The sequence below is a fragment of the Falco peregrinus genome, chromosome 1 (assembly GCF_023634155.1).
Source record: "Falco peregrinus isolate bFalPer1 chromosome 1, bFalPer1.pri, whole genome shotgun sequence".
NCBI classification, from domain to species: Eukaryota; Metazoa; Chordata; class Aves; order Falconiformes; family Falconidae; genus Falco; species Falco peregrinus.
Window position 1 is genome coordinate 128,130,318 of NC_073721.1, and position 20,007 is coordinate 128,150,324.

General features: G+C 53.8%; 1 protein-coding gene across 2 annotated transcripts in view; it reads right to left on the reverse strand.

The window, feature by feature from the left end:
* Positions 1 to 20,007, reverse strand: part of LINGO1 (leucine rich repeat and Ig domain containing 1) — a 169,656-nt gene that overhangs the window by 89,557 nt on the left and 60,092 nt on the right. Inside the window, exon 1 of one of the 2 annotated variants that reach the window (XM_027789555.2) lies at positions 9,877 to 9,969. The exons of the other annotated variant lie outside the window; for it this stretch is intronic. The gene's annotated coding sequence lies outside the window, so the exon portion shown is untranslated. Of the gene's footprint in view, positions 1 to 9,876; positions 9,970 to 20,007 lie in introns of those variants that run through there. 2 annotated transcript variants of the gene reach the window in all.

A 20,007-nucleotide genomic window follows, 5' to 3' on the forward strand; every position in this document is an offset into this window, starting at 1 on the left:
CCAGTGGCTCCCAGTCAGAGCCAGGCGACGCGGGCTGGGGAAGGCACCGCTGTGCAGGAGCAGAGGAAAGGGAGGCGCAGAGCTGCCCCCGAGAGCACGTCCCTCTGCCCTGCTGCACCTTCCAGCACGAAGCAGCATTGCTAAAAGCCAAGCTGCTCCCCTGCAGGTGCCAGTGGGGACCCCGGGTGGAGCGGTGGCACCGGGACCCCCCACCCAAACCAGCGTGGACCCTGTGTGCAAACCAGCCACCGCAGAGCCAGCCTGGGGACCTCAGAAAGCCCCAAAACCCCTTTGGGGATCCCAAAGCCTCGGTGGAAGCCCTGTGGCGGGCACTGCATGGGGGGTGGGGGGGGTGGGGGTGGGGGGGTAGCTGGGATGATCACATCGATTCTGCTGGTGTTAAAGCTCCAGGAAGAGAAAAATATCTTACGTTGCAAGGAAGTATTTTGCAGTGAAGCATTTACGTGCCAGTTCTCTTCCCTGCTAATTTTTGCTTTGTCAAAGCTACTGGAAAGTATTTCTTTTGACTGACAAAGCGGTAGAATTTATGAATAGGCAAATTAAGAACAAAGAGAGAAGAAATAAGTCTGTTGATAAAAAAGCTGAATAATTCAGTTGAGGATCAGTTACTTGAGTCGATTCCCTCAGAATTTGAATGAAATAATTTTTACTTAAAGTAAGTTTGTCTTTTGGTTTGAAAACCTGTGAGCTGGAAAGCAACATATTTGCATTTTGCTTTCCAATACATAAACTGAGACTTCATTTTGTAGGCTTTCTTGTTGAATAATCTGCTCTAATTTAATTGGAATTTGAATCCTATAAAAAGCATTTTCTACTTAGTTTTCTACTGATCTCGGGTATTGAGATTTTGTGATCTGAAAAAGCAATACGTCTGTGTGTGCTTATTATCATACTCAGAGGAGCTTCATTGTTCTCGCGTTTTCTGCTGAATAATCTGTTGAATCTAAAATGCAGTTTTGACTTAGCTCCTTATTGATATTTTTATTTTAAAATGTTATGATATGAAGAGCGATTTGTTTGTATTTTCTGCTGGGAAGTGTTTTTTATTGAGTAACGGAGGGGGGGGGGGGGGGCTGATTCTGTCAATGTTTACCGGAGTAACTAAATCAACAGAATTACTCATAGAATTAGCTTTACCTGGCCCCAATAGCCAGATATTGAAAGACATTTAAAATGCGGATGGGTGTGTAAGGGGCAGAGGGAGAGGGCAGAGACACCTAATCTTTCTCAGCTTCTCTCTCTATCTTTAGGTGCCTGAATACCTTTACAAGTCCAGCCCAAAGTTCATCATTCTACGGAAGATCGGACAGGTTGGAAACAAGCCGCGATAGAACAGTTTGGATTTGGTTCCAGCCACCCAAGCGAAGCCACTCACCATGCCCAGCTTGGACCCCGCAATCCCAGGGCACGGGGACAACCCTGCAGGTCTGCCAACGGCAACTGAGCCGAGCCAATTCCCATCGGGACCTGCCATGTGCTACTGGGATACAGCTCTGCTGGGAAATACGCCACGTTCGCACACCCAAAACCATTGTAGCGCACTGAGCTCAGGGCCAGGACCCAGCCCCACGGAACTGCGATCAAACAATGCACGTGCCGAGATCCTGCGTGGGGCAAACCAGCTGTGCCTCATCTGTCAGTCTCACGAAGCCAGGCCCTGTACGTCAACTCTGCCACAGCTTGTAGCACCTAATCACTGCCAGGATACATACAACCTGGCACATAATTTAATCACAGCAGCAATCATAAGAAATTAAAATAAATTTATATAAGTAATAATCACTCAGTGCTGGGTTATCAATAATACAACAGCAGCTCGGGAGAGAGCGAAGACTGAATGGATCCGTACCCCATTCCTGCTCTGCAATTGCCAGTCATAATTCATGGCAGCAGACAAACACGGCTGCCCGTGGACGGTGGCAGCTTGCCGCTTGGAAACAAAACGGACAGCGGGAGTGCTAGGGGGAATACAGCATTTTATTCGGTGCATCAACAGAAATGGATTAATATAAGACAGTGATCCTTTGAGCAATGTCTGGGTAAAATATCACCAGGAGGACAGGAAGGCTACATTGACTGTGAAATAATTCCAAAGGGCAATATCCTAATTTTGGTATCCCTTCTGTCCCATGGGTGTTATTTCACCACTCCTGTCATCAAAACAAAGGCATGCAACACTACAGACCAAATTCACTGTGTCGGAGACTTGCAGGCTGATTTCTTGCAGCCAGGCTGTCGCATTGATGGGTGCACAGACGCATGCGGCAGCCCGGGTCCCTGCTGCTCCTGTGGTGTGACATGGGACACCGGCACGGGGCTCCGCATGGCCCCGGAGACGCGGGGGTCTGCCTATGGGTGAAGGGCACCAGCTGGATTAGCCAGATGCTGAGGGCACTGTGGCACAACCTTCAGCAGGGGAAGAAAAGACAGATTTGGCTCTCTTACAAGCAGCCACAAATCCCCCTGACCTCAGCAGGAGCGGTGCCGCCGTTCTGCAGGGCAGAATTTGATTTCAAGACTTTAGGAGTTCAATGCCAGCCATTCATACATGCATAATCCCCCACTTAACTAGAGGCAACCGTGTGCTGGTGTGGCTCAGAGGCTTTAGCGGGAGGAGCCCGGGATGCATGCGGCTCTCATCAGATGCAAATCCATGAAAGGTCTGCGCTGAGCCCTCCAACGCGCCGGTGCTGTGCCACTGTAATCTCCCTCTCACCGTACACTGCTGCAAAGTCATCCTAAGAGCCCCAAAGCTTATGGGTCTGCTTGTTTGCTGCAGGTTTGCTTTACTACCACCCTGCTTTGAAAACCAGGGCTGTGAGTTGCAGGGGGTGAGGGGAGGAGACCCCCCGCCTGTATCCCCTGTGCCTGCCCTCACCAGCCCCCCCTCCTCTCCAGCCAGCACCCCACAGCCTGGCCCAGCGTAACCCAACAACACCCCAAGGTTTCTCCAAGCTAAATCGGGAGCCCTGGCGAAGTGCAGCCCACCCATACAAACACCCGAACGCCGGGGAAAGCAGCTCTCCCAGAGCCTGCAGCTCTGCACCAGCCCCAGCGCCACGCACGGATAGTGTCCCTCACTCGCTGTGAGTGACAGGGCAATTTAGGAAAACCACAGCGCTTTCTTGTTAACAATCAGATCACAGAAGGTGACAACAAACACTGGTCGGGCTCAGAGGCTTGGCTGGTTGAGGAAGGCTGGAGGAGAAACGTGTCAGGATGACAAGAGAAAGAGCCAAGCGCGGACAGGGAGGCTGCACAAGCACGCAGGGCATGGACAGGCTGCCAAAGCACATCGGTGCCTCCACTGAGCGGGCTGTGCCGTGCTGCACAGGACGGCCCTACCTGCAAGCTTGCACATGCTCGTGTGCCCAGGCACGAGCAAACGGCCCCCTGGGCACCAGGGATCACGCAGTCAGTCTGCCTTCAGTATGCATCCCTGGCACACACGCATGCACACACATCCATGTAAGACACTGTAGCAGAAAGCCCATGCTCCAGACTTCAGTCAATAAGCAGATGGCTCCCCAGCACTATCATTTTACATTACAGCTTCTGCTCTGCTCATGCAGCAAACATTTTCTGGCTTATTGCATGAAAAAGGTGGCTACTGTGTCCTTGCAAATTTACACTCTTCCTACATTATCTGCTTATCGAATATTTTGGGGGTGGAGGGAGGGAAGAGCATTTCTATTTTGTATTTACATCCTGCAGGACACAGATTTTTCCCTGGATTCCAGTGGGGTTTTGCTTCTTGTTTGCCTCTTTCCAGATTGTTATAGCTCTGTCACTCTTTGCAGGGAACCAGGAGATGGAAGGCTGTTATGCAGACATCAAGGGGTTGTGATTGCATGCTGGTAAACATGAGAGCAAGAGGGATTTCTGATGGTATTAGAAACCACAAGCTATCTGCAGATGTAAGTGTTCCTGGAGGCAGCGGGTCTAGCTGTTAGCACAGCAATTAGACCTGGTGTTACTCCCAGCCCTGCCGCTGCCCTGCGAGTCACCATGGAGGAGTGGATGGTGCCCACATCCCACCCCGCCACGGCATGCATGGGTCCCTGTATCCCACCCTCCAGCCCACTCGTTTCCACCAGGGCCTTCCGAGCTGGGGCAAGGGGGAAGGAGATAATCTGGAGGATATGGCAGAGTGCCTCGCTTTACATGTACTGCAATTACTGTCCTGGCATTTTCCCTGTGTTCGGAATAAAAATGTCAATAAGGAACAAGTTATTAAACCAGCAAGAGAGTGAAAATGGCAAGAGCTCCCAGAGGCTCAGGGTGCTGGGCGTTATCGTAAACGCGCTGGGCCGCGGGCACAGGGCATGCTGTCCTGCCCTCCCACTGCCCGCCGCCGAGGCCGGTCCCCCTCCTCAGCACCAGGAGACCGACACACCGGGGGGTCCCCAGTCCAACGCGGGCGCTGCGGAGAGTGCAGCGGGAGCCATCCCGACGGTGGGGGCTGGAGCATGTGGCATACAAGAAGTTGGGTTTTCAGCCTCCGGGCAAGACCTTACTGCCCACAATCCCACGGCTGCCCCAATAAATGCAAATGTATTTTTCTCTTTTAATGAGATCTTTCTGTCCTTTTCCTTTCCAAGTCTTTTCTTGGTGCCCTGCTGCGCTTTCTGCCTCCACCAGCACTGCCAGAGACCCCCGCAGGGAGCAACGCTTCCAAAGAAAGCAAAGCAATTCCCCACCACTGCTCAGCCTCGGGGCTCCTGCGTTGAGCGAGATGCTGGGCAAGGGGCACCCCTGGCACCACAGAGGCCAGAGGAGACCCTGCTATGCCACAGGGTGCAGGAGGAGGAGGACAAGGGGAGAAGGGTGCTCACAGCCAGAGGTGGGTATGTTTTCTTGCACGGAGACCAGCAGGCAGGATGAGGGCAGAGGCTGAGGGCAGGGGGCTGGATGCTGACAGCGTTTGGCAGCAATTACAGCCCGGCCCAAGGAGCAGGGCAAGAGGGCCACCCACAGCACCCTCCTGATCAGGGATGGTGAAACGACTCGGAACACACCTCTGCTCTCCTGCACCTATGGTGCCTCCCTCTCCATTTTCAATTATCAAAGCAAAACACCACCAAAAAAAACCCACAAAAAAACCAACCCTCCAGGAATTAATTAATGATTCATGTTGGAGCCTTGGCAAACCTCGCTTTGCAGAAGTTCAAAGCAGGAACAATAAGTATTTGGCAAAGAGGAGGCAAGCGGCTCGTGCTTGGCAGCGTGTGGTGCGGAGCACCAGTAGCAGCGCTCGCATCGCGCTGCCCAACACCGCAAGGGCTGTGGGGAGCGGCACCGCTGAGCCACCCCGAGCCCAACCGTCACATCCTGCCTGACGGATCGGCCACGTATAAAGTACAACCCAGCTATGAATAAACGGGGGGCAGAGGCTTGGGAGAAACGCACCGCTGGTGCCAGCCTGAAAGGGCTCAGGCCCTGCTGGCAGCGGTGGCTGCGCATGCCCTGCTGTGACCACGGAGCATCGTCCACCCCATGCTGTCACATGCACGTGCCCTCCCGAAATCCTGGGCCTGAGCAACTCTAACTCTCCATCCTGGAGATTTAGGATAATGAGAGATTTAGGATAATGAGAGATTTTTAATGCAATTAATAGATGTCATGGGACTTGGTCTTGTGAGTCTAGAGCAAATGAGGCTTGGATAATTGGTGCTGAAACACATATATCAGTGATTTTTTCCACCACCACCCCTAACAGAGTTGGAGGCAGGAACATGCTGTCGACTGATACCATACAAATGCATTTGGCTATTTGCTGGCAGCATCTTCCAAACAAAGCTCTGGTATGGAGCCTCTGCCAGGCAGCCCTGCAGTCCTAGCAACAAACAAGCTGTCATTTGTTTTTTAAAAAAGTTGCCTGGCAAGCGGCTTTATCCCTACATGCGTGCACAAACACACGCACGTGCTCACATGCACACGCAAGCAAGCAGCCAACAGGCACCACCAGCAGCAGCGTTTCAGTTGCCCCGAGCTCAGCTTGCAGCTCTGCTTTCCTTTTGCTCAAGCGTGGGTCCGCTGGGGGTGCAAAGGTGGCTTTGATTTGTGGCACCCCCAGTCCTGTGAGGGTCGCAGCAGGAGCAGAGGGGTCTGACAGCCCCAGGGCAGGGAAAAGGGATGCCTTGCATGGCATCTTACCAGAGGGATGTGCCACCACCTCCCAGGCACCCTCTCCAGCAACGTACCCACACCAGTGCAGGACACGGTCCTCCAAAGGCACCTCCATCCACAGGCAGTCAGATCAAAGCCATGAATCTTTCTCTGTGTTATCTCAGCAGCACCTCTAAACACCACTAGGGCACACGTGGCTTCCCCAGACCCCCGAACCTGCTCCAGGGCTCAGGTGCCCCTTTGCAGGGTGCAGGCAACCAAAAAGCTGTGAATTTGTCAGGAACTCCACTATCTGGTCTGTGCGAGTTTCCTAAATGAAAAGTTTTGTTTTGCACTGAACTCAATGAATCAAAATCACCCACAGAACAGGACTCAGGAAAAACCCAAGCCTTTGCATTTTGCCGGGAAGCATTCAGGCATTTTGCTGCAGTAAGGCAAAAGGTATTTCATTTCTCAAATACGAACCATAATAAAAAGTTAAATATAACCTGGATATTAAATTAAAACATAAAAGTCAAAACATGTCAAATCAAAGAGATACATTTGAATTTCCTGGACACTGTCAACAGACAGAAGCCAGAACAATTTGCTTCAGTACGCTCACACCTGAATGTTTGCTTTATGGCTACACACTGGTCCTGTAGCCTGATTAAAAAAAAAATGCATTTTCCATTGGAAAATTTTACCCCTGATAACCTGGATTTCCCGGATTTCCAGAGTGCAGGTGCACAGATCTGCCTGACCAAAGATGCAGGGGATGGAGGTGGTGGTCCCTCCAGTGTCAGGTCCCCAGCAGAGAGCGGACCAGGCTGCGGCTTTGAGATGCTTCCTCACACTTGGCTTGCGCAGGACCAGAGGAAGGGGTAGAGGTGGAACAGCTCCTGCCTGAACCGCTTAATGAGCAGGAAAACTTTCCCCCGGGTTATTAAGCATTTGCATATGGGTTTGGAAACTGTAACCATGTCACCCCATTATAATTATGGATAAACACAACGTGGGCCATTGGAGCGCAATCGAGCACGAGGCTGAAAGGAGAAGGGCCCTGTTCCCTTCCCCATCCTCTCCCCAGCGCTCACTGGGAGTGATGGAGATGGCGATGGGCAGCCTGGGCCATTAGCCAGGCACTGGAGCAGCTCTGCCAGCCAGCCCTGGGCACTCCTGACTTGCCAAAACCGAGCTGGCCAGGGGCCAGGCTGCTCCAAGCCAAACACTGGGAGGGCTCCCTGGGGACAAATCACTTCTGACAGCAAAAGTGAGAATCAAACCTTGGCTGAGCCCAGTCCCCTGCTGCCACCAGGCACCTGCAGCCGAGCCCCAGCCCCTGCAGAGAGCCAGATGTATTTGCAGGGCTCCAGCCCCCGGGAGCAAAAAATCACAGCACTAAAGAGAAGCTTGTTTAAAAAACAAACAAACAAAAACCCACATTGGGGGAATAGCATAGCCATGGCCTCGTGTTATTACTGTATGGCTCTGTATTTCTGCAGTGGTGGAATGGTACCAGGGGAGATGTGCCCGTCCCAGGGACCATTTAACGATGCTCCAGCACTTTGTTAGGCAGCCGTGGAGCCTCGCGAAGCCCAGCTCTCCCCACCGGGGCAGCAGTGCCAAAGGCACCGGGTTGGTGTCAGGGTGCGGAGAGACAGGGGTGCCTCTGCCACCACTGGCAGGGAACCAGGGCATGGGGGTGCCGAGCCCCCCTGCCCGTGGGGCTCACACACAGTGTCTCAGCCCCCATGTCCTGCTGGCTCGGGGGTCCACCCTGCCTGCACCCCTGCCCAGCACGTGCCTTTCGGCACTGCTCGGGCCACGCCACGTCAGCGCAGCCCACAGACACAGCCCGGCTCCAAATGTAGAGGAGCAGAGGCTAATGCAGTCACCACCTTTGAGTCAGAAGTTAAAGAGCAGCTGAGAGGCAGCGCCGTGGCTGCCTGCCAGGTGATGCAAGCAGCGCTTTCATAATTCAACAAGCAATAAAGTACTACAGCAAGGTAAACCCGGCAGCCTGTCTCGGGGAAGCTATCTGGAGAGCAGGGGTAGCACCTGAATCTTCAAGCACGCAGGTCTGCAAGCGTGGAGGGGAAGCACGGATGCCCTGCGAGCAACCTGCAGCACTCGCTGCTACAGGAGACGGTAAAAGCAGATGCTTCTTTAAAGTATTAGATGGTATTGATATGAATGAGAACAGTAAATAGAGTTGGACAAATGAAGGCAGCAGTGTGGAAACTCTTCATCCCTTATGGGCTAGGGTGAAGAGCTGGAAAGAAGATTTACCCAAGATCTGCCACTTTCTGTTAGACTCGTAGCACAGAGCACGTTCTCCTGCGCTGGAGATTCATCTGCTCCAGCTGCCAGTGAAACAGAGATGGGATGCCTTCCTGAGGGATTCCTCCAGTTCTGCCACAAGTTGCCAGGCTCTGGAGCACCTGTGCAAGCAGCAGGGAAGAGGCTTTCTCTGGATGTCATTCCTGCAGAGCTCAGCTAGAGGGTCTGGATTTGGCGGCATCGCAAAGCCACGAAGCTGGCACTTGGCTGTTCCAGTCTGAGGAGTTGCCGAGGGTTTGGGAACAGGCTGGGTCTTGCTCAGTGACCTGCCAGACCCATCCACCATGTCCCCCGCTTCTCCACAGGCAGCCTTGCTAATCTCTGCAGCTCTGCTGGCCATCCAGCGACAGGGCATTAGGGATGGTGATGACGGCAGCGGGAAGAACGTAGCAGCTGGAAACCATCACTTAAGAAACAGCCCAGCATGGGAACCCCAGAGGCTTGACACCGCCCAGCCAAGGGATGTTCAGAGCCGGCACAGCAGCATGCAGATGCTGTGTACACCCAGCACAAGCAACACCTGCCTGGCACCCAGGCACAGTGACAGAGCCCATCCTGCCTGCGGGAGCCAGGTCCTGCCCAGGGAGATGGGGAGGCACCAGGAGAGCCGAGGCAGCACAGGGAGAGTTAACTCGCAGCCACAGGAGCAGAAAATGAGGTTCCAGTTATTAGTTGATTTATTGGTGTGTCCTCAACTGGCACTCAGGACTCAGAAGAAAATGTTCCACTCCAAAGCATTAAGCATCTTCAAAGAGCAGAAGCATTAAAAATTGAAATCATAAAATAGACATGTAAATATAGCAGAGGTAAACGGGGCAGCGAGGAGAGGAGCAGAGCAGAGCCAGCCCCAGCCGAGCCTGTGGGGCAGCGAAAGGGCTGTGTTGGGGTGCTGGAGCCCTGCTGGGGTGGGCAGGGGCGGCTGTGGCCCCCAGGCACAGGGGGGTAACCTGCAGGGAAGCTCTGGGTAGCTTCACTGTACGACTGCCCTGCTCACCCAGCTCTGCAGGGTGCGAACACACCGGAGGGCAGAGTTGCCCTGCTGCACACTGGAAGCCTGCCTCCATCCCTGCCCATAGATGAAACCCTAAAGCCCGTGGCAGGGGTTATACCCAGCGCTTCTCCCCAACCAGCCTTTCCCAAAAGACTTCAAACATGGCAAAAGAGGGGGAGCAGGGCTGGGAAGGACAGGAGGGATGGAAGGGACAGAAGTGGTGACAAACAAGGAATAAAAGTCCATCAGCCGTGGGGCTGGCGGGTCCTTCCAGCTGGGGGTGGGGAGTGAGCTCCGCCAAGCCTCGCTGGGTGCCCAGGTGAGGTTTCAACACCCAGAGGCTCACGGCACATGTGGGGGGAGGCAGAGCCAGCAGCAGCCATGTGAAGGGGTTTAGAGTACAAAAATCTTACCGCATGGCTGCTTTCCAGCGCATGTGTCATGGGGTGCTGACTCGGGAGCTTTAGTGCAGCCCCTCTCCCCACGCCCGCCAGCAGTTCACCCGGGTCGAGCAAACCCAGTGAAGTCACCAAGCCACCCTGCTCTGCACCAGGGGTCACAGCTGGATGGCAAACAAATGCTGTCATCTCTTGGGGCAAAGGTGGTTTCTCGCCTGCAGTATTTCACAGAACCAGACAGCACTCATTTTCCTCCTCTTCTACAAGAGCAAGGCTGAAAGGACCCAGAACTCCTCTGAGCCCCTCTGGCCATTTGCCTGCGAGGCAGCAGGATGGTACCAGCCCTCCCAAAGCACCCACCAAAGGAGAGCACTTGGCAGCGGTGCCAGAGCCTGGGGATCGGCTGCTGGAGGTGCTGGTCCCCTCCTGGGCATAGAGGGAGGGAAGGGACCTGATGGAAATCACTACCCCTGCATAACAGCCCCTTGCTGGACTCAGGATGTGTAAGTGGGAGCTGAGAACTGCTTCACGTGTTGCTTCAGCATCTGGCCCAGGGTAAGGCACCACCTGCCAGCAAGGACACCAAGCCAGGGGAACGGCGTGGGGGAAGGAAAAGGGAGGAAGGGAAGGACACAAAACCTCCTTGCCACAGTGAGAATATGCAGCTGACTGGGGACTGGCATCTGGGGACAAGTGTGTGGCAGTCCTACCCTCCTCACGAGCAACAAGTGATCCACCAGGCTGCCTGTTCACAGTATTTTCAGAGTTACCTGCAGCAATACCAAGCCCTCCTGGCTTGTCACCACTCACAGGAGGGTGGCAGATGCTCAGCCACTCTCCAAACTCACATCAGACTATGCTTAGGGGGGTTGAACCTGCACATGCAAGAAATAAACCTTTTCAAGAACCAAGAAACCAGCCAAGAGACAAAACATCAACCAGCCGAACACCAAGAGTCATGCAAGCTCCTAACCTTTAAAACCCCCAGAAGCAAAACCATTGTCTTGGTAAAGGTCTCTGGTGAGAAGCTGGGGAAGCACCGGGTGCTCCATCCCACAGGTGGTCAGCGAGAGGGACCACCACCCCCGCTCCTCGCCACGCTCTGGCACAAACCCATCTCTCTTGGCACCCATACCTGGTTTTCCCCTACACACAATTTTTTCTTAATTGGGCGCTTGTTAATTATCCCAATACTTTGCAGAGGAAATAAACAGCAATTAGAGAAATAAGTGGTATTTTTATTCCCTGGCACTCTCGCAGAGCTCCCCGACGCCTCCCACCCGCAGCTCCCACACGGGCACATGTTGCTGCCTGCTCTGGCGTTGCTGCCCAAGCGCTCTCCCCCGTCTGTTCCCCGAGAGCAGGGCGCTGCGGTCGTGGGCTGCCTTGCTCTCCCCCGGGGAGGAAGCGTTACTGCGTGAAAGCAGCAGGCTGTCCCACTGTAATCTGTTTTAAAAGTCATAAATTGCTGAGAAAAGCCAGTTTTCCTGCACAACAGAAGGTTAGCGTGTTTAAAGAGAGCACTGGAACTGTTTTTATTAATCAGAACTGCTATAAAGAAAGCATTTTAATTAACATAATTATCCCGTTTGAGAGAAGCAACCCGCACCTCACAGATACTTTTCAAACTAAAGATGTGGGCTGTCACAGTCAGTTATAATTAAGCAAAATGAGTTGGTTTTCCTTGCTGTATGTCTGCCTCCCCCCATCGACACGCTTCCCCTTCCCTATTACACTCCCTGCAAGGCAAGCGGAGACAGCATCTCGTGCCATAGGGATGGCAGGGCCCCCACGGCCCCATCCCTGCATCCCTGCCTCCAGCACGGACCACTCGGGGTTAAGCTTCATCCTAGCCACCGACTCCACAGACCAAGCTGCAAACAGGCAACCTGGGAGATGAAGGTGGTAATAAAAAACCCAGAGATTTGTAGGACTTTGTTTCCAGCACTGTCTCATAGTCAACAGATAAAAGATTTATTTTCATTGAAAAAGACCAAAAAAAAAATAAAACCCACCAGCATAAAAAGCCTATCTCTGGGCAGCCCGCCAGCAGGGAGAGAAAGGAGTGGGAAAGGGGAATAAAAGCAGGTGCAGGCAGGCAGCGGTCTGGGTCTGGGTTTCGTCGAGCATCCCAGAGCTGAGCCGGACCTTGGAGGGCAGCGAGTCAGCCAGGAGCTTCAGTCTCCATGGGCAGCTCTCCTCCTCCTCCCGCCTGCTGCCTGCAGCATGAGGCAGCACCACATGCTCAGCATCTCTTGCGCTTCCTCTGGAGGCAGAAACAGGCTCAGTAGCTCCTGCGGCCCATCCCTGCCCACCCTTCGCCCCAGACAGTGATGCCCCTGGGCAAACGGCAAGATGGGGCACACAGCCTACATGAAGCAATCAGGCATCACCTGCAAACCCACTGCTGGCTGCTTCAGCTGAGACCGCCTGTCCCACCAACGCATTCTGGAGCAGGACTCTGACCCGGGGCTGGAGGCAGCACCTCCAGCAGCCAGCCAGAGTCCCTTCAATGGCAGCACCATTCAGTATTTTAACAGGTACTTGAATGGATGTTCTGCTGTTTTGCTAATATCTCACATTAAGGTGCAGTACACTAGGCTGTTAACTATTAGTGGTTTTCATTAAAACCTCCTTTATTTATAAAGGATGGCTCTGAGTTGACGGGTCTGCCCCAAAATTGCACAGCACCACTGGAGATGCTCACACCAGTTCTTTAACGCAGACCCAGTGTCACGGCAGAAGGACCAAGTCATCGCGCCAAGCACTCAGCGCCGTGTCCCCATGGACTGCGGGGACAGCAGCACCCATCCTGTCCCTGGCAGCACCCAATGTTGGGTGTCACCACCCCGGAGCAGCCCACGCTCCCTGCCTGCCACAGTCAACAGCCGCCTGCAGGTAAAACAAGGTGAAAAATTTGAAAAGAGGGATTTTTAGGTTGGTTTTTTTTTAATTTTTTTTGTCCTGGTTTCCTTAAGAAAATCAGGTTTGTGCAATCACGTGCTCCATGTGTTGTCTGTCTCCCCTAATTACTCTCCGACTCAGCAGTCAAATTCAACAGCATGTGAGTGACAGCTGGAAATCTCAAAGATATTAAATATCTGGAGGTTTCATGAAAATAGGCAGGCAGGTAGAGAGGAGAGGCCTTCCTCAGCTCAGCTGAGCCAGGTTGCAGCAGGAGCCCGGGTCTTGTGAGGCTCTGGAGGATCCACATGGGAGAAAGGAAAAGCACAAAAGCCCCAATGATGCAGGGAAAAGCTGAATCAGAGGATGCGTCTTGCTAGATATTGAAATCAGTCAAACTTCAGGTATTAGCCCCCGGAAAAGCAGCCTTCTGTAGTGCCAAGTGGCATGTTCACAGCCAGTTTCTAAACAGGAAATGCAATTTCCATGGGAAATTCAGTTTTTCTTGGTGGAAGAAATAAAATATTCAGAAAAAATAATCAAACACGCTCTTCTACTTTGGCTCAACAAAAACTGACATATTTCAGGTGATTAAAAAGACAACAAAGTTTGGCTCCAATTCAACTAAACACCTCACACCCCTACTCCACATTTTCCACATGCTCTCACCTCCCTGGGTGGAGATGGACTCCACCAGCCCCATGACCACAGGATGGACCACGGCTGAGCAGTGGGACACGACCCAAAGAGCCCCATTTGTGGCAGTTAGATATTTCTCTTGAAATGCTGTATTTAAAACAGTTATTTTTACTTTTCCATTCTGGTTTTCCCTGAGAGTGAAAAGGCCCCCACCAGCCCCATCCATCTGGGATCCACCATGGAAAGTCTAGAAGCATCTTCTGCAAGTGAACTTTGCTAGGCACAGGTCAGCCCTTGTGGCAGCCTGCTGCAGCATCCCCAGGAGAGCCAGGCAGGGACACGGGGCCAAAAGGGAGCACAGGGGCACAGACAGCAGAGCAAAGCCTGGGGCTCGCTGCTCTAAAGGGCTTTGTGTGCACGGGAGGGTTTTATTTGCATGCAGGCTATGAAGCATCCGCTTGGAGATCTCTCCAGACCTACTTGTAAGACCAAATAAAAATATCTCTCCCGGTCCTGGAAGGAGCTGGGAAGGAGGCTTCCAAAATTGGGTTCTCTCCCTGCCTGCGCAGAGGATGGGGTTGTGACACCACGGGGAAGCTGTTTGTAGGTCTGCGTTCGCAGGCTACAGGCTACCAGCTAGGCAGCCTCACCCTCCCTCAACCAGAGCATCTGCCTTCCCCAGGCTCCCAATCCCGGTATAAGTAGGACTCCTTGCTGGAAGCATTGGGCCTGGTGGCGTTGCACAGCGCAGCGCAGCAGCTCCCCAGCCACATCCCCTCCCTCTGCTGCCCCACCGCCAGCCGGGCAGCACCCACAGCCCCGGGGGAGCCTTCCCCCACACTCTGCTCGACGCAAGCCAAAGCTGCAGCAAGATGAAGCGATGTTCATAAACGCCTTAGAAGGGAAATGTTAATGAGCACTGAGCGGAGGGCGAGAAAAGCCCTTAATCGCATTAGCACTGCTGCCAGAGCTGATGAACGTCCCCAGGCCACATGGCCCCATCCAGCCACACCGCACGGGAGCGGCTGGGGACAGCCAGACCCTGAGCTGCTGCCCCACCGCTCAGGGTGGGAAGGGAGAACGTCGTCAGTCAAAGCAAAGCTGGTCCCTTGCTTAACCTCAACCACATCCCGCGAGCTGATGGTGCCTGTGCCACGTCGTTCTGGAATCGCAGGTCCTGCCAGGACGGGATGCTTTCTTGCTGTACCTGAGCAGGAACAGGAGGCCATGCCAAGCACGCCTGCCTGCATCTCCAATGAGTTTATGCTTCAGTTGCATAAATAAGTCACGCTCCAGGTTTTTATATTGGGAACTCAGTTCTGAGCCTGAGTTAACTCTCTGATTTCTTTTATGCAGGCAGGAAACTGCCATATAAAAATATATGTGTAAAATAATGATTTTCCACAGCTCAACAGCCACGTGAGCAATGCCTTTTGTGCTGCCCTGCCTTTCAATCCCTGCGTACACTGCGTGCATACACGTGTGCTGCTCCACAACACACAGGGACATTTTTTATGGTGACAGCCTGCCACTCCCCCCTGGGGGAAAATGTGGTTTAATTTTTAGTATAACCTTAAAAAGGAGACTGGCAAAGCATCTTCCCCATAAATCTGGTAAGTGACGTTTACTTCTTGTGCATCATCTCTAGTGATGGTCAAATCTCGAGTTAAGGGTTTTGGTTCAGAGGAGCTGCCATCTCCTCCTGCCAGCTCTGCCAGGATGAGGCAGTTGTACTTAGGGTCAGCTCAGGCACTGCCTGGAAGATCTCCAGCAGCTGGAGATGATCTTCCCTCCAACACCACAGCCTAACATGTGGCTCCTACATGCCTTAGGGGGCTCTGGGGACTCCTTTTGGCTTCTGGAGACCCCATCTCTGAGGAAGCCCCCTCTCACCCTCACCCATGGGCTGGGTATCAGCAATAACACGGCAAAGTTTCCCACCCAATCTCATCAGTTCAGCCCATAAAAGCATCTCTGGCATGCTCAGATCCCTGCCCATCCTGGCTGGGGTATAATGGAGTTTGCTTTAAGAGTGCAACAGATCTTCCTGGTCACCGCATCCTGCTCCCTGCTACCATAAGCCTGCCAAATTTCAATTTGAACACACATAAAAGATCTCAACAGCTGGGTGTTTAATTACAGGGACTAGAAACCAGGCTCTGCAGAGTCAGATCAGGTTATTCCAGCTCCCTTGAGCTGGCTTTGGAGCGTGCCAGGACCGGCCCTCCCTGGGAGGCTGGTGTTTCCAGCTCTGCCCGAAAACGGAGGCTCAAGGAAACACAAACTGTGCCGAACCCCCAAGGGCAGAGCTCAGAGCACCCGGCGGGTGCTTTGCAGCACAGCCCTCTCGAAAACGGGGGTGCAGGGGGTTTGCATCACTGGGCACAATGCTGTTATTTGTGCCTGAGCAAAATGCAAGATAGCACTGAAATCCATGGCATCCACATGGATCTTAGAGAGACAGAGGGACTTGAGGTGCCATGAACCTGCCTTGCAGCTGTCTTGCAAAGCCCTGTGGGGAAGGGCTCAGCACCATCTCCTGGTGCTGACAGGGATGCAGTGGTGCCCCCTGCTCCTCTGAGCCACGGGCCAGGGCACGGCCAGCAGCCTGAGGCTCTGCAGGGCAGCGCTGCCCTGCCCCCCCCGCCACCCACAGCACCCACTGCCACCCAATTCACTGCTGCGGGGCCGGACTAGACCCAGAGAAACACTTCCAGTTCCTTGGCACTAATAAAAAGATTGAAGGAGCAGAAAACACCGTTAACAGATAGTTAAGTCTGGTGTAATCTGTGGCACAGTTATTTGCACCGGGGAAAAGGCAGGCGGCAAATTCACTGGCATCAGCCCTGCCGCGGCAGGCCCTGGAGTGTTGCTCCAGCTGCTGCCACATGGGCATCTGCAGAGACAGTTCATTTGAATTTCTAGGGAGGGAAACTGAACTCTGAGTCTTAAAAGGCCTGGGCACCTCCGCAGCAATCTCTGCAGAGTGTGGTAAAGCACTTCAAAATAGCTGCTTGGCTTTCCCCAAGCTCTGGCAGTGGCTGGAGACTGGAAAAGACTTTTCTTTGGGTGGATGAGCACTTCCCTCTGCCAAGGTGACGCAACATCCCCAGAGCATCTCATGTGCTCCCAGGGATGCCTCACTCCGCTGCTCCCCAAGCAGCAGCCAGGCTCCCTCCCAGCCAAGGGACGGCAAACACTGAGCGGAGCCACCAGCTGCTGCCCCGGCCAGGCTCCAGCAGCAGGTCCTGCCCTCTCCCAGCACCAGCAGCAGCCCAGCCACTTCGGTGAGACCTGGGACTGATCCTCACTCTTCCACCTCAGACAACCCAAGCCAAAAGCATCTCTTGGAGTCGCCCAACATCGCTGTTCTTTGCTGTCAGACTCCCGAGGCGCGCTGCCTGCCACCCTCTCAACACGCGCTTTGGCAACCTGAGCTGTTATTTCCCAGGCTGTTGAATCATTTCTTGCACAGGCATCACCACGCACCCCCAACTCCCCACATAACATCTCAGCTGCTCCCTGGCTTCTCCCCAGCGCCTCCACTCAACCAGGGGCACAAGCCAGTCTCTCTCGTGTTTTGGCAAAGGGATGCCTACGAAGCCTTGGCTGTAGCCCTGACTTAAAAAAATAAGAGAATATGAATGGAATAAGGCAGCCTGGTGAAGTAAGCGTCCTCGGCGATGCTGAGCAACACTGACCACCAGGACTCATCACCCATGTCACCCAGGTTGGCAGTGGCACCCCAGGAGCCCTTTTGCCCACAGCAGTGGCTTGCTCTGAGCACATGGCTGAGCCAAGAGAGTGGTAATTCCTCCTCTGCATTGACCAAAGGCTGCATCGTACCCCAGGGCCCCCGGGGGAGTCAAAATAAGGAAGAACATCAGGTCAGGCATGTCTCCTGCTCACAGCCATGCACACAACTGCCTCTCCCAAGAGCTCAAAACCAGAGTCACAAGCACAGCCCCAAAACCGCTCTAAAGCATTTGGACGAAGAGGGAGGAGAACCCTGCGGTCAGCCCCGCAGGCTGCAGGGTCTGAAGGCAAGGCTCAGAGATGCTCAGACTGAGCTTCCCGTCCCCTGGCTCAGCTGCCCACGACTGCTGGTGCCTCTTGGCCAGAGACCCTGTGGGGCCATCCCAGGCACATGTCAGAAGGAGATCCCGAACAGCCTTTCTCCCTCCCCAAAACGCTGGGTTTATCTCAAAGCCAGCTTACTGCTGGTGTAAGGGAGCCCATGCCCTTACGAATTAAGATTTAAAGTTCTAAAAAAAGCAATTTACTGTTTTGTCTGGGCAAGCTGCTGGGAGCACCAGCAGCTCAATTTTTATTGATAAAAGCCTCTTTTCTGTAAAAGCATGGGACCAGGTCTTCCCCTGACAGCAAAACGTGGGCAATGCAGAGCCTCAGATCACCAAGTACAACAGTTTCCCTGCATTTCTGCTGGGCCACAGTGAAAAAAACCCCACATCTGACAACATCTGCAGAGTCATCGTGAAACCCTCAGAGACCAGCGGGCAGAGCAGGTTTCCAACCTCTTCCACCAGCTCAGAGCCCACTGAAGCATGCCATCAGTCACCGTATGGGGCATCTACATGGTACTTTGTTTTGCTGTCTGTTCCTTCGCATCCCAAAGCAAGCATTCGTCGTGTTGTCAGCAGCCCCCCGCAAGCTCCAGGAAAGCAGCCCCAGCAGACCTCTTCCAAGGTGCTTGCATCAACTACGGGGGGACAAAGCAATCAGGGAGCAGACAAGGAACGCGCGACTTTCCTGTCGTGGAGGGACTGCTGGGACTTGCTGGAAGGCGTCCAATTAGTTAATGAGCACTCCAGAGCTGAGCCTGGTCTGGAATCAGTAATTAATTGCCACAAGATAAGTGAGAGTGAATATACTGGAGGAACCCATGTCTCCCCTAGGGATTGACCTAGGAAAAGAGGGTCTGCCCAGCCAAACCCATACTAAAATGGAGACGAGCAGCTGGCAACGAGCAAACAAGATTATGTGGATCCCAAAAAGGCATGCAACACCAGGACCAAACACCACAACTGGCTCCCACCCCAAATGTCTTGTACCAGGAGCTGGCACCGACAAGCACCCCCAGCCCTGGAGCTGATCCTCCACGTCAATGCCAGCCCATCGCAGGCTGCGGGCACACTGCAGGCACACAGCTGGTGAAAGCTTTGCTCTGACAAGCAGCGCTGTAGTAATTAAGCAAACAGGACACATCAACCTGGCTGGGCGCCTCCTGCTTCCACCGTCTGCAAACACCCTGGTTTTGGAGGTCCTGGAATAATTTCTTTGCATCCATTTTCCTCATTAATCTCCTGTTCCAGGTTCCTGAGCATCCTCCAGCACAAGAGGATGTCAGCTCCCAGGTGGCTCAGAGGAGTCAGGCTGTCACCAGCAGCATCAGCCCTCTTGGATGTGAGCAACCTCCTGCCAGGTTTGCCTGGTCGAAAATCAACGCCTGAGCTCTGGGAAGGAGAAGACCTCCTCCCGAGACATTCGGTCCCAGCCCTTGCAGGTCCCCGGCACCAGCCGCCTCTCCAGAGCATGTCCCCAATGCAATGGGAACTGTGGAGCAGCTCTGCACCCTGCCCCTGTGATAAATTAGCCAGAGATTCAGGCATTTCGGCGCAGCTGCCTCATCCTCTGCCAGCGTGACAATGTGATTAATTTTGGGTGCAAATGAAGCTCATTTATCAGAGGCACGTGATGGTTGCGCGGGCTGCAGGGGCGTATGGGGAGCCCCGGGGCATGGGGGAAAGCGGGAGCAGAGGCAAAAGGCAGGAGGCAGGGAGAGAGAGCGAGGAGCTGAGCCCGGGGCATCTCCCAGGAAGGCTGTTTGCCACACTGGCTCGTGATTAAGCACACTGGGGAAGAAAAGCCCCGCGTGGGAAGAGAGCTTTTATCTCTGCTAACACACACGGCTGTGTCTGGGGAGAGATGTGCAATGGGAGGGGTGTAAGAGGATCAGGGAGAAGAAGCCATGAGCCGATTACCGTGCTTCAGGAGAGGCAATTCCAACACTGCTGCCACTTCTGCCCTTGCTGCCCCCTCCTCCAGGCCATTTTCCACCTTCTCCTCTTTTCTGGGGACCAGCAGATCCCATCCTGCCCATCCCCACTCTGCAGCCAGAGACACTTGCTCTTGGCTGTTGAGAGGAGCGCAGCCAGAGCTGCTCCTGCAGGAATTGCCTGGGAAGGCAAAGCTGTATGTTCACTTCCCAATGTAACACAGCCTTGACACGGAAAAATCATTTGGTCAGTTCATCCACCCATTAACTGGAGCTTCTCCATGCGCTGGAGCAGTGCCCAACGCGATGATGATGCCTGTATGACATGGCGCAGCTCTCAGGCCGAGGCAGCCCGACGTGCTGGTGCAGAGCAGCGTGCAAGCATCACACCAGCGGCTGAGCCAGCCCTTCCCTTAATTCCTACCGTGACATCGCATCTGGCACCAGCACGTGCCCCAGGCCAAGGTCCATCCCATCAGCAGCATCAGCACTACCCCTCCTCAGCTCTCCAGGGTCTATCTCCTGGCTGGCAATGCCTTGGGCTAGCAGACACCCCGCTCAGAGTGTCACCTGGCATTAGGTACGAG